This window comes from Pongo abelii, chromosome 3 (genome assembly GCF_028885655.2).
Source record: "Pongo abelii isolate AG06213 chromosome 3, NHGRI_mPonAbe1-v2.0_pri, whole genome shotgun sequence".
NCBI lineage: Eukaryota > Metazoa > Chordata > Mammalia > Primates > Hominidae > Pongo > Pongo abelii.
Window position 1 is genome coordinate 150,155,765 of NC_071988.2, and position 13,637 is coordinate 150,169,401.

Here is a 13,637-nt window from a genome sequence, read left to right on the forward strand (position 1 = left end):
TGAACCACACCCCACGTGTGGTGGACAGTTGCCCTAGCCCAGCTTCCTTTCCTCTGGAGGCCACCCTGCTCTTTCTCCATGTGGCTCTGGTGTCATCACTCCAAGCATAATGTCCTCAAACCCAGCCACCATGAGAGTGAGCGGAGAAGTGATGTGCAGCCTTCCTTGAAATGGGGGAGCACGAGCTGGGAGGGGCTCCCAAATGAGACCAGGCTGGAAGGGGGAATGTGTGGCTGCGGAAGGCTCTTCTCTAGCACATGGAGAGAGGCACATTTGGAGGTTCTTTTTTTTCTTAAAATAAAAATGGTATACATGTAAGGTGTGCTATGTGATGTTTTGATACACATACACATTGTGTAATGATTACCACGGTCAACTAACATCTCCGTCACCTCAAAGTTACCATATTTGTGTGTGTGTGGATGAGAATACTTAGAATCTACTCTCTCAGCAAATTTCAAGTATACAATGCAGAATTATTAACTGCAGTCACCATGCTGTACATTAGATCTGCAGACCGTTTTCATCCTGCATAGATGAGATGTTTTATCTCTTGACTAACAACTCCCCATTTCTCCCAGCCCCGGACAAACACTGTTCTATGCTCTGCTTCTATAAGTTCAGCTTGTTTAGATTGCACCTGTGAGAGCAGGCAGTATCGGAAGTTCTTTATGACAAGTGACAATGAGAGTTAGAAAAAGTGTCTGGTGTTACCAGGCTGGTGCCGTCCTTTGGCCCTGGTTCCTGTTCACCAGCTGAAATAAAAACTGGGACTGCTTATGTTTTTTCCCCAGGCAGTTTGCAGTAGCTCTTGAGAGTTACACCTAATGACCTGTATGGCTCTGGCTTCAGGCCCCTAGTTAACTTGGTCCCCAGAGGTGCTGTGCCCACGCTGGGGGTACCTGCCTCTCCTCTGGCCCTTCTCGTATCTCTGGCCGTTCTCTGCTCTCTCTAAATCCCATGCCTAGAACAACCTGCTCCCCACTCCTTCTACCACGGCCTTCCTGCCCACCCAGGTTCCAGAATTTTCTCATGATGCTCTTAGTCCTCATCTGTTTCTCTCTTTCTCTAACTTCCTTTACCCCATGATTAGCAGCTTGTCATATAACCCCTCCTTTCCCTGCCACTCCCTAACCTGTTACCCCTTCTGTGTTTTTCTTTGTAACACTTAGCACACCTTGACGTACTATCCATGTGCATATGTGTGTGTATACACATACTCTTGGGCTTTTCTATTTATTGTTCTTTTACCCACTAGAATGTCAGCTCCACAAGGGCGGGGACTTTTGTTCACTGCTATATCCCAGCACCTAGAATAGCAACCTGGTAAATGATGATGCCCAGTAGGTATTTGTGAAATGAATCTGTGCTGTGCTGCTCTCTAAAGTGTGTCTTGTTTGGTGTTTCATCTTTGGAGCCTCCGTAATAATGGGTTTGTGTTGTTTGGATCGCACAAAAGTCAATCCACCTACGTCTTAACTGTGCCCCTCAGCTAATTGTTGACTTGAAAGCAGAGGTCAGTTCTTACTCATCTTTGCATCCTAGCAGCTCCTCATACATACAGTTCCTTCTTATATTAGACCCTATAATGAGTTTGCTGAATCTCCTGGGTTTTTGAAATCTCTCCAACTGGCCTTCATGTAGGCTACAAACAGAGGATTGCCTTGTAATTCTTGTGTGTATTTAAAGGCATCATGCAAACAGAGAGTTGCTCAGAAAAGCATCCTGACTTGCTGGAATGATGTAAATACACAAACCAAGGCATTACACACCATGCAAGGCTCAGTGCATGGCAATGGATTCAGATACACAGAAGACCGTCAGAGAAGGTGACTGGTTCCTCTTCCTCTGCATGCAGCATGAGGCCTGAGATGTCGTGAAGACCAGACACCTCAGCAGGTTTGAACTCAGCCACCAGAGTGCACAGCCATTTCAGATTCATTTCTCTCACGTCTCCAACAACATAATACTAACAACCACCAACTGCTGTTGAGCACACACTATAGTGCCAGGAACTGATTTAGTGCTTTGCATACATTTTCTCAATTAATCCTTACTGGAGGCACGGACTATTATTATCTCCGCTTTTCAAAAGTGGAAACACCGGCACAGAGAGATTAAGCAACTTGCCCAAGGTCACACAGTGAGTAATTGGTAGGGCTTGGCTTCATACCCTGGCCAACTGCTCTAGAGCCTGAACTCTTAATCTCTTTGCTCTGCTGCTGCCGTGTTATGTGGTTAACGCTTCCAGTGACAAAGGCTGTAGTAGCTAGGTTAGCATCTGTTTAATGTCTAACCCATAATGGTGATTGTATAATGTGACTAAAAATTTTTTTAAAATCAAGCCTGTAATTGAGGGCCTCTTTAGCTGCAGTGTGCAGAAAACACAGGCTGCAATGCTCTACCTGAGTCCCGTGCTCTCATGATCCAAATTTCCAAAACAAGGCTAGGCCTATCGATGTTTGAAATCTGCTTCTCAGTTCTGCATTTGTGATTTTACGATGACTTCCGCATTCATTAGCATCCCATTAATGGGCCAGTATATGGGAACAGTTGTACTATGAAGGGAGGGGATTTTTTTTTCTTTTCTTTTCCGTTAAAACCACAGGTCTACAGAATGAAAATGCTAAATCTAATGAGTGTAACCTGGAAAGTAATTTCATGGGCTGTAGTACTTTCATGGCAATAATTCTTGGATGTCAAAAGGATAAGGACACAGTTTTCTGTTTCTAATTTTATTCTTAAAAAATGATGGTATTGAGCTATCCGTGGAGTGTTCCTGTAGATTAATTCCAGTTTTTCTTTTATAGAGGAGATTTAAGGGAAGTCTTAATCTGCTTTATATTTAACTCTTATCTCCACACTGTGAATTAAAAATAGAATGCTGGACTGTAGCCTCACCTCCTGGACTCTCTGAGGGCTCAGGTTACTCCAGTGTAAGGCTGGGCTGCGAGCTGCTCCAGGTCTCTGGCTTGGTGCCCCTCCCGGACTTTCCAAACAGCTGCCTCTTTCTAAATTTTTATCCAAGAGCCACACATTAACCTGTCTAAAGTGAGCAGTCCTTATTCTGTGATTCTTGAATAACATTTAGCATTTTCCTCAGGTAATTTTCATTTTTCATGAAACTTAGTGAATTCTGAATCCTTCCAGAAGCTAGTTTCAAAAACTGAGTCCTGTAGTCGAGTTCTCCTAAATCCATGCGTGAGGTGGAGTGAAAGCTAAAGAGCCTTTCCCCTTTTTTTTCTCTTCATCTGGTAAAAATTTGCTCTGGAGTACGTCCCCTGATTTCCCTTCTCCTCTCTCCCACTCTTCTTCCTTCCTTTTCCCATCTCTGCACCTTTTCCTAATCCTCTTTCCCATTCTCTGTGTGCATCTCTTCCTTCCCCAAGCCTGTGTCTGAGACAGCTGGGAAGGGCCGGAAGAATTTGGGTGTGGGGAGGAGCCGGAGCCAGGGCGGCTCCTTCTCGCCCACTCACCCTGTTTCCAACCTGGAGCTTCAGAAATACAATCGAGGCTCAAATTCAATAACTAATCATTGAGTCAGTCCAGACCAAAAGAGGTAAGAAATCCCTATGGAAATGTCTACTATGGCTTTGGGTTTCTGGTTTTTCCAGCCGGGCAAAGGTTGCACATCTGGTGAATCTTGCCTGTCTGTTCCAAGTGCAGGGAGAAAGGGAACCACGTGGTAAGCACAGCAGCAGAGGCACTCTGTAGATTCCGTCCTGCCTTCAGTGTAGACACACGTCCTCCAGCTCTTCTTCCTCCTTCGTCTTGCCCCACTAGCAAGTTTCAGTTCTAAAGTCTTAAACAACCAAAAGGAGGCTATTTTACGTGCTGTTAATTACAAAAATTGCCATTTCTGGGGAAGCCTTTGTATTTTTCACCACCGCAATCATGAGAGCAATGATAGGGACCACTTACTGAGTGGGCCGGACTGTGGGGGTGCTGAATATATATTCAAAGAAAACAGAGTCCCTCAAAAATGTGGGGCCACCCACCCCGTTGGCCAAATGGCAACATCCTCTAGGATGATGCTTTTGAAACTGTGGCTTGTTGAGTTTCACTGAACATGAGATCAATTTAGTTGTGAAGACTGACGTTTTGAAAAATAAAGTAGAAAAGAATGGGATGGAACAAAACAGGAAACTATCAGAGGATTTGGATGTGATAGGAGTGTTATTTTATGAGACTTTGGTCTTGGTTAAATACACACATCTCAGTCTATCTACAGTGGAGAGTCTGATGGTGCTTACCAGGACCTGTGGGCTCCTCTACCTCTCCCAGCCCCGACAACCAGCCATGTGACTGAGACCCTGTTGATAGAGTGTGTCTGGAGGGATATATGTCGCTTTCAGATATGGCCCTTAAAACCCTCCCACACGGGCTCCTCCACGCTTTCTTCTTTCCATATGCCACTAGATGACACCAGGGCAATCTTGAAGCCACATGATCTCAGAGGCACGTGGGGAAGCAACCTGGATCCTGAGCCATTATTTGGAGGAATGTCACCCAAATGGAGTCACCTGGCCAGGGACATCAGCTTTGGATTTTGTGTAAATGAAAAATAAATGTCTATTTGGTTAAGCCAGATTGTTTTAGCTGCCTTGTGCACACATTTGTGCTTGTAGGTGTGTGCATGCATATGTGTGGGTGTGTGCATGTGGCTTATGCCACATGTATTTCTTAATGCAGATTTTAGTCAAAAACATGTGAAAGCAAGTGTTTTGGATAGTGTGTTTCAAAATGTGGTCCTAAATCAATTGCAATAGAATCGCTTGGGATACTCATTAGAAATGCAGATTTCTGGACCCTACTGAGATCTACTGAGTCAGGCTATTGGTCCTGGGGCCTAGGAATGTTTAAGATTTTTAACAAACTCCATGAACCTTATGAACATTAAAGTTTAAAAACCACTTTGGTCCTGGCCTTGGTAGAAATGTTTTCTTGGCAACCCTGGGGCTGGTTAAATCTAACAAGCATTGTATCTATTTTCCCTTTTTTTTTTGGTAATTGTCCAAAGTGTGAGTCTCTCCTTATTCCCCACCCCACCTATACTCTATATAATTTCATCATAACAATACGGTGTCGTGATTCACATAATCCTTTTCTCAGAATACCTGCCAATTATCTTCCTCTTCCTAAGCTTTTACTGCCTTTGAAAAGGCCAGTTGCATAATTAACAAATGCCCCTATCCCTACAATCTTTTCCCTAACCATTTTCTTAACCTTCTGACTCTCTCCAAGTTACCTGTTCTGCTCCTCTCTCAAATGGGAGCTGCTCATTTTTCATTTTATGCACTCTTCTCAGAGTTGGCAAGTGGGTCAAATTTCTTCCTTAGTACCCACTGCTGCTTCCCAACCAGGACTCTTCCACCCTTTTGGATAGGCCTGTATCAATTAGAATGCTTGTGGCTGCAGGTAACAGAATATCCCACCAGAAGAGCCATAAACAATAAAGACATTTATTATCTTACATGATAAGAAGTCAAAAGGTTGAGTGATACGTGGCTAATTCAACAGGTCTTTCCATTTTTCCACTCTGTCTTCTCCAGGATATTGAATTTAATTTTATCCTCAGGTTTGTGTCCTCATGGTTTCAAGATAGCTGCTGCCACTCCAGTCATCACATCCCTCACTGCTACATCTGAATTAGTTTCCTATGGCTTCTGTAACAAATATTACAAACTTGGTTCTTAAAACAACAAAAATTTATTCTCTCACTGGTCTAGAAGCCAGAGGTCTGATGTGTCACTGGGCTGACATCAAAGTGTTAGCAGGGCTATCCTCCCTCTGAAGGCTTTAGTGGAGAATCTGTTTCTTGCCTCTTCCAGATTCTGATAGCTGCCTTTGGCTTGTGGCCACATTCTTTGGCTTGTGGCCACATCACTCCAATCTCTGACTCCACCTTCACATTACCTTCTCGTGTGTGTGTGTGTGTGTGGGCGTGTGTCTTCTCTCTGTCTATATCAAATCTCCCTCTACCCCTTTCTTAAAAGGTCACTTTGTGCCTGCATTTAGGGCCCACCTGGACAATTCAGGATATTCTCCCCATCTCAGGATCCTAAACTTAATCATATCTGCAAAGACCCTTTTCCCATACAAGGTAACATTTACAGGTTCCAGGGATTAGCACCTGATATCTCTCAGGGGAATTATTCAACCTACTATAATGTCAAAAGTGGAAAGTGCAATTTCTCCTTACCTACAGTTTCCTAACAAGGAGGAAAATCTTTCCCCGAAGCCCCCATCTTATTGCCCCCTAGTCCTGTTGGCTAAGGTTGTGTCATGAGCTCATACATGTGATCTCCATGGGGAAGGAAGGCTCTATCAGCAAGAAAAATGATGAAAGGATGAGGTTAAAAATCACCAACATCTGCCTCAGGATTCCTGCTCCTTGAAGGCCCAGGTCATCAGGCCAAGCCCCCGCTGCCCTTCCATGATGTTGTTCTCTTTTGGTTTTCTGCTCACTCCTCCTCAGTCGTTGAAGCCTGGCATTTGTTTCATATTCTTTCTATCTGACCCATCTAACCACTGAGCACTCAGTTCTCTGACCTCCTCATCTTCCAGTGATCTTCCATACCCCATCTCCGCCTTCCATTCTCACAGCTTCACCCTAGACCTGGACATCCCCCCTGAGATAACAAGTACAGATGACTGCCCTCCAGCTACATCCCCCTCCCTCCAGCTTACTCTGTTGCTCCCATCACTCCTCCTCTCTCCTTTCTGCCCATCCACCAGCCACTCTTGTCTTCAGTTTCCTCCTATCCAGAACATATTACTTATATTCTAAATTCCCTTGACCCTTGATCCTTCCACTGAAGTTATCTAGCAAAACTCCAATTCTGGACGAACCCCACTATTTGCTCAAACTTTTTCATTGTCTGAATTCCCACCTCTCCCCTCAGGGCAGATAACTTTACTTCATATTTCACAATTAAAGCAGAAGACATCTGATAGAAACTCCTCAACTTTCCACCACTAAATATATTTGCCTATGTACTGGGACTTTTAACCTTTCATCCTTGTTACAACGAAGTGGAACTCTGTGTACTTCTACCTCTAATGGACGTCTGCTTCTACTGAGGACTCCAGAAGATTCCATGTTCCACTTTCCTTTCCCAATTCCTGGCTTTTCTCTCCCAGGCAGAGGTGGCAGGAGTTTGGGGGCAGGTTGGTATGAAAAGGAGAAAAGGTACTCCCATTACCCAGACCTAATTCTACTTCATTTTTGGTACCTTTTTTTTTTTTTTGAGACGGAGTCTCGCTCTGTCACCCAGGCTGGAGTGCAGTGGAACAATCTCGGCTCACTGCAAGCTCCGCCTCCCGGGTTCACGCCATTCTCCTGCCTCAGCCTCCCAAGTAGCTGGGACTACAGGCGACCACCACCACACCCGGCTAATTTTTTGTATTTTTGTAGTAGAGACGGTGTTTCACCATGTTAGCCAGGATGGTCTCGATCTCCTGACCTCGTGATTCACCTGCCTGAGCCTCCCAAAGTGCTGGGATTACAGGTGTGAGCCACCACGCCCAGCCGGTACTTTTTTTTTTTGAGACGGAGTTTCGCTCTTGTCACCCAGGCTGTAAGTGCAATGGCACGATCTCTGCTCACTGCAACCTCCGCCTCCCAGGTTCAGGCAATTCTCCTGCCTCAGCCTTCCAAGTAGCTGAGATTACATGTGTGCACCACCACGCCGAGCTAATTTAATTTTTGTATTTTTGATAGAGATGGGGTTTCACCATGTTGGGCGGGCTGGTCTCAAACTCCTGACCTCAGGCAATCCCACCTGCCTCAGCCTCCCAAAGTGCTGGGATTACAGGCGTGAGCCCCTGCGCCCAGCCTGGTACTATTCTTATCATCCTCTCTCCCCTTATTTTTCTCGCCTTTTCTTCTCTTGTGCTTTTGTTTCCATGCTTCTTTCATCTTGGTTCGAAGTTGATCCAGATTAGAAAAGACACTCAAACTGTATATCTACGTCATCAAGCTTTTTTTCCCTCTCTCTCATATTTTCTTTCTGGAAAGAAAATGTTAAAAATAAAGAGTACTTTGTTGTTTCATAGCCTTCCATAGGGGCACGGGAAACATCTTGAGGGGAAATATAACCTGATCATTTGTCTCAGGGTCTGAGTTGAACACAGAAGTGGTTCCTATGAGTGGGTGATTTACTTGCCCCCACCCACTCACCTTTCACCCTTGTTCCACTTTGCTGCCCAAGAGGCACGTCTGATTGTTTATTCTCCTGCTGAAAACCCCTCAGTGGCTCCTTTCCAACTTTACCTTTCACCTCGGCTCTGCTGCACACCCTGTGCTTCCAGGGACCTTGGATCGCTTACAGTCACCTGGGCTGTTGCATACTTCTGTGGTTTCTTCAGGTTGTTCTTTTCTGGACTGACCTCCCACCCTGTTCCAGCTAATACTTATCCACCTTCAAGGTTCAGCTCAAGAATCTCCTTATCTTTTAAGAAGTTTTTCTCCCCATCACCTTCCTTCTCCAAACTGACCTTTGCCTTTATTTTGTCCTCCTCTAAAAATACCTCATGTGTCACATTTTGTTTTACATGCTTGTATCCTTTTAAAATTATTTTACATATTCGTATCCTTTTACTTGACCATAAGCTCACTGAAGGCAGGCATTGTGCTTATTCATTCTTTCACTGCCCGAGTAATTCACAGACACTTTCTTTTTGTAAAAGAATCAATTAGTATAGAAATAAAATATGAACGTCTGTCTCTCCTTCCCTATATTATTCATATTTGAAGCTTCAGTGTCTAATTTAGTGTCTGGAACACAGAAGCCCCCACGACTGTTTCTTGAATGAGTGAATGAATGAATGAATGAATATCCCTCTAAGGTGATTGTCTTCCACCAGTGACACAGCTGATCATAAGTCTGAGTTTAAATACCCATTCACCGCTTGTGTTTCCTCAGTGCAAGGTTACACCACATACACGCTCTCTTGTGATTTATTTTTGCTAACTCACTGTCTGGGTCTTCAGTCTCCTCTAGGTCCTGTTTACTTTGAGTATTCAAAGCTCTGCTCCTCTGTTGGAGCAGTTTACATTTGGAGGAAGTTTTCCCACTGCCTGTGCAGTGTAAATTGGTTTCTAAACAATCTTGCCCACGGTCTCCATTAATATTGTACTGGAGAGCAAGGCAGGATACAATATTCAAAGTAGCAGGAGTTACTTTTTAGGATGATTGAATATGATGAAGGAGCCAAGGACAAAGGGTAATTTATTCTAAAGAAAGTCAACACCTTTGCTTTGCACTAGCTCTTGCAGTTAAAAAATAGGGCTGGTAATTGGACTTGCTTTATGAAAATCTCATTAGCATTAGCATATAACTAAAATGCACAGCTCCATAGTTAATTGCAATCCTGCACTGCGGTTAACAACTACAGTGATGACATTTGCATATTGCACATAAAATTAAAAATGCATGTCAGATAGGTGCTCTTTCAGGAAAAAAAAAATCCTTGAATAACATTGCATTCACTACAATAATTGGAAAGATTTTGAATTTGAATGGAAATTATATGTATAGTATGAGCTTTAGAAAGACAGAGGAGCCTGATCAAAGAGGAGGGGAAACTAAATCTGAAACACTGCATAGTCAAAACTCTAGCAGCTGGGATCTTCTTCAAGGGCAGGGACATGTAATACTGAACTGTGCGTGCTTTGTGTAAATGTAACCCTTTCATCCGAAAGTCTCATTTCACTGTACAGGCGTCAGTCTCATGTTGGTGCTCTTCCTCTAGACTGTAAGCTCCTTGAGATCATGGACTTGATCTTTTTAAACCTTTGTATCCCACAATGCTCAGCATGTAACAGACATTCAATTATTTGTAGACGTGAACCAACTCAAGCCCCCTGTAAGTGAATCCAATAGACACAAGAGGCTGTGTGGTGAAGGGTTAAGAGTGGGATGTTTTCATGTCTCCCTGAACCCTGGCTCTGCCACTTACCTTGAACCAGTTACTTCAACTTCCCTAAGCCTCGGTTTCCTTCTCTGGAAATGGTTTCTGCCTCATAAGGTTTTTGAAAAGATTCGGAAAGATAACACATATGAAGCACTTAGCCCAGCACAGTGCCTGGCATATTGCAAGTGCTATTAGTCCAGCTGTTACTGTTGCTTTGGGGTTACAGATCGTGGGAAAGGGCATGTTGAAGTTGGGGTATAAATCAGTTCATATGTCAGTCCTAATGTCAGTCACTTACAAGACAAAACAATGTTACCATGAATAATATGACTTCTCAGAAGGGCTGATCACTTTTGTTCTATTTCACCAAGAAAGAAAATGAGACGCTGAAAAGAGAATGGAGGGGTGAAAGACAATAATACCCATCTTTAGATGGATAATACAAAGCCCCATTTCCAGGCTTTGGGGATGCGACTCCTCTAGGAAGATAATAATAAATTGTCTGTCTCTTGGAAGATAACAGGCTGGAAACCATGGTCAGGAAAGAAAGGCAGAAGTGACAAAGTGGGATTTTCTGCAGGAGACTGGGATATTTTATCCGTTCATTCGTTCACTCATCATTCAGTTTAATATTATTGTATCCATATCTATGCAATGCACTGTGCTAGGAACCCTGAGAGACACAGATGACCAAGAATGTGAACCTGACCAGTACGTGATTAGAAATTCTGGACTGGAAACAAAGTGAAGGATCAGACCTGGAGATAAAGACTTGGGTGTCATCAGCATGGAGAATAGCTGGAACTCTGGATGCAGGTGCACTCCCTGTGGCTGTTCACTGGGGGACACTCCCACTTATGAGATGGCAAAGGGAATTGGTGCTAATGAGGGAAGCACAGGAGAACTGCAGGAAGAACAAGGGCAGACAGGCCTGGGAAGCTGAAAGAGGGGAGAGTTTTAGCTTGCAGTGTGGTAGTTGCCAGTCAGCTCTCTGTATAATAACATCAATGAGGATCACTGGATTTAGTGATGAGGAAATCACTGGTGGTTCTTCTTCAAGAGGGAGATTATGATAAAGTGGTACAGAGAGGAACTTGACATCAAGGGGTGGGTGAAAAATGAGAGAGTAGGGAGGAAATGCAGGAAAATGTATGCTATGCTTTAGCAGTAAAAGAAAAAGGCTCAGCCAGTAGCCTGAAGGCATAACAGAGCTGGAAACGATGTGTATAGGATTGGAGAGACCTAGACTAGAAGGAGCCAGTGAGAAAATAGAGACGATTTAGGAGACAGCTGGAGATGACCGTACCCTCCGAACCAGCTGCACCTGAGGAGGAGTTTTGTAAGCTGTTCTGTGGGACTGAGGATAGGACCTTTGCCTTTGGGGGAGATGCCCCCTTTCCCTGGCCCTGCAGCTCTGTTTCCTACCTGTATCCCAAAACATGCTGAATCAAAATGTTTAGTTTACTCACCTATCTCCTCCTTTGAGGAGATGCACTCCTAACTTCCTTTGATGGTGCACTCCTAAGGGCGGGAATCATGCCTTCTTGAGCTCCACATCTCCAGTATTTAGGTCAGGGTCTGGCACAGGCAATAGGGATTGTGAAACCTAACTACATAGGCCCACATAACCATGTGTTACATTGGCTGGAGTTCCCAGTAGTTATACAGCCCCTTATCAATCCTCCCGCCTCTCTCCCCACCTCGCAGATACCTGATATTGAGGTGACAGCTGCAAGAAGTCTGGGTGTAGTTCACTTACCTCCCCACCCCCATAATTGGGGAGAACAGGCCAGAATGTGTGGGAGCCTCACATTGTGAATTGTATGAGGCACTAACTGAAAATAAAGCCAAGAGGCCGCAATCCTTTTCCTTCACAGCTTTCCTTAGAGAGTCTCTCCCTGTCTTTCTACTTCTCTCTCTACTCTTTTCATTCCAGCTCATCTGTTTTGTTTTGTTTTCCAACTCTCCGATTCCTGTGTCCTATTTCCACTTTTGGAAGCCTGTTTTTAGACCCAAGCCTTTCATTTGCCTTTACTCAAAGGTTTTCTGAAGACTCACTATCTCTAAGAAAATAACCTTGAACCATAATCTGACAATTGAGGTTGAGCCAACGTTTGTCACCACTCCCCATCTTACATGGGTCCAGTTCATACAAGACCTCAATACATAAGAGCTTCTGTAAAACAGTCAATCCTGGGGCCCTCAATTTGGAGTGATAGGCTTTCGAGGAAAGTGTCAGAAATCACCAGAAGTCAAAGCTGTGTACCCAATTGTCCTGATTTTCCTCAATAAGTCAATAGCTTGCAAAGCTTTCTAATTAGAAACAAAGAAACTTTCTTCCCCCCACTCCTCCCCACCCCTGCTCATGCTTAAAAAATAGTTATTTTTCTTTTTCTGGAAAATCTTACTAGTAATCTCTTTAGGTTGCATCCCCTACTATTCCATCTGAACACACTGGCTTTCCACATGTTGCAGGATTGGGACAGCCTGGCAGTGACCCAGGAACACAAAGGGGCAAGTAAAGTGGGGTGCAATTTCATTACTGACCACTTTTCTCTAGGGGCCACTGCACACTTACCCTCCTCTGTGCTGCAGTTTGCAGAGCCTGAGGTCCAAGCAAAAGAAGCATTGTCTCACAGCTGTAAAGCATGAATTGTGTTTGTGGATTGCATTGCCCTGCTTCTCACTCATGCTTGTTCTTGTTTTCCTGGCACAAGGGCCTTTGCTCCTAGAATGGCCGCTTATCTCGGCTGACTGCTATTTGCGAACACTGGGCTCATTGGGTTGTTTTGAAAAGTCACATGAAGTTTATAATTCTTTCTGATGCTACCTTGGACTTATGTGTGCTAAATAAGCCTCAAACACCAAAACTGCCTTCAAACCTAAACCAAGCTCAACGAATGACTTCTTCTCAGGCACGCAGGCACCGGAAGGAACCCACACACCCTGCCCAGCTAATTCTACACCTCTTGTCTGTGTTGCTCTTCCACAGCACTGCTAGTTAGACCTTCCGCTCTTCTCCATCTTGAGGCATTTGGTTCCCTCTACTTGCCCAGTGGCGCTCAGAATTTCTTGTGGAGCGGCTCGGGTGGTGAGGGAGGGAGGCACAGACACTGCCCCCCATGTCTCTGCAGGACGGTGGGGAACTGAGGGGTCCCTAACCAGCTGTCTCTCACGGCTTGATGTGTCCCCTGATGGCTTCTGCCCTGGCTCGCACTGTGGGCCCACACTGTTTGCCAATCTGCCTTCCTTCCTGCCGGTGCCTTTGCTGGGGGAGACCACAACCATCTCCAATGCTGTTTTACAGCTTCCCTCCCACCACTCCACAGAGCCTCTGAAGAGCATACCTGAAACCTTGATTCTGTCCACCTGATTCCTCTGAAGCTCACTAAAAAGGGAGCTGCTTGTTTATCCTGCTGTCAGCCATTTCCCATCAACGTCTGGCCCAGCGAGCTGTGTTGGGGCCAGCACTGCTTTAGTACCAATAGGCTGGCCCTCTTCCAGGCTCTCATTGCTGGCGAATTCATCTTGCTCTTGAATGCGAAGTATGAGTCAGAGGTGATGCTGATGAAACCTCCAGCAGGTCAGGACAACAAGGGCAGACCCAAGCCACGGGGGGTGAGGTGGGGGGAGAGTGGGCCAGACCTCTGCTCTGCAGAGCTGTGGTTTGTCCTGAAGTCTGGTACTGTGTTAGTGCAAACAACGTCAAATGCAATTCA

General features: G+C 44.8%; 1 long non-coding RNA gene across 1 annotated transcript; it reads right to left on the minus strand.

The window, feature by feature from the left end:
• Nucleotides 1–7,868: 7,868 nt before the first annotated feature.
• LOC103890501 (uncharacterized) lies at nt 7,869–13,372 on the minus strand. Its single transcript, XR_002914781.2, has 3 exons — nt 13,266–13,372; nt 11,388–11,496; nt 7,869–8,012 (listed from the first exon to the last, which is right to left on the minus strand). It is a non-coding gene; the product is annotated as an uncharacterized LOC103890501 (long non-coding RNA).
• Between the last annotated feature and the right edge of the window lie 265 nt (nt 13,373–13,637).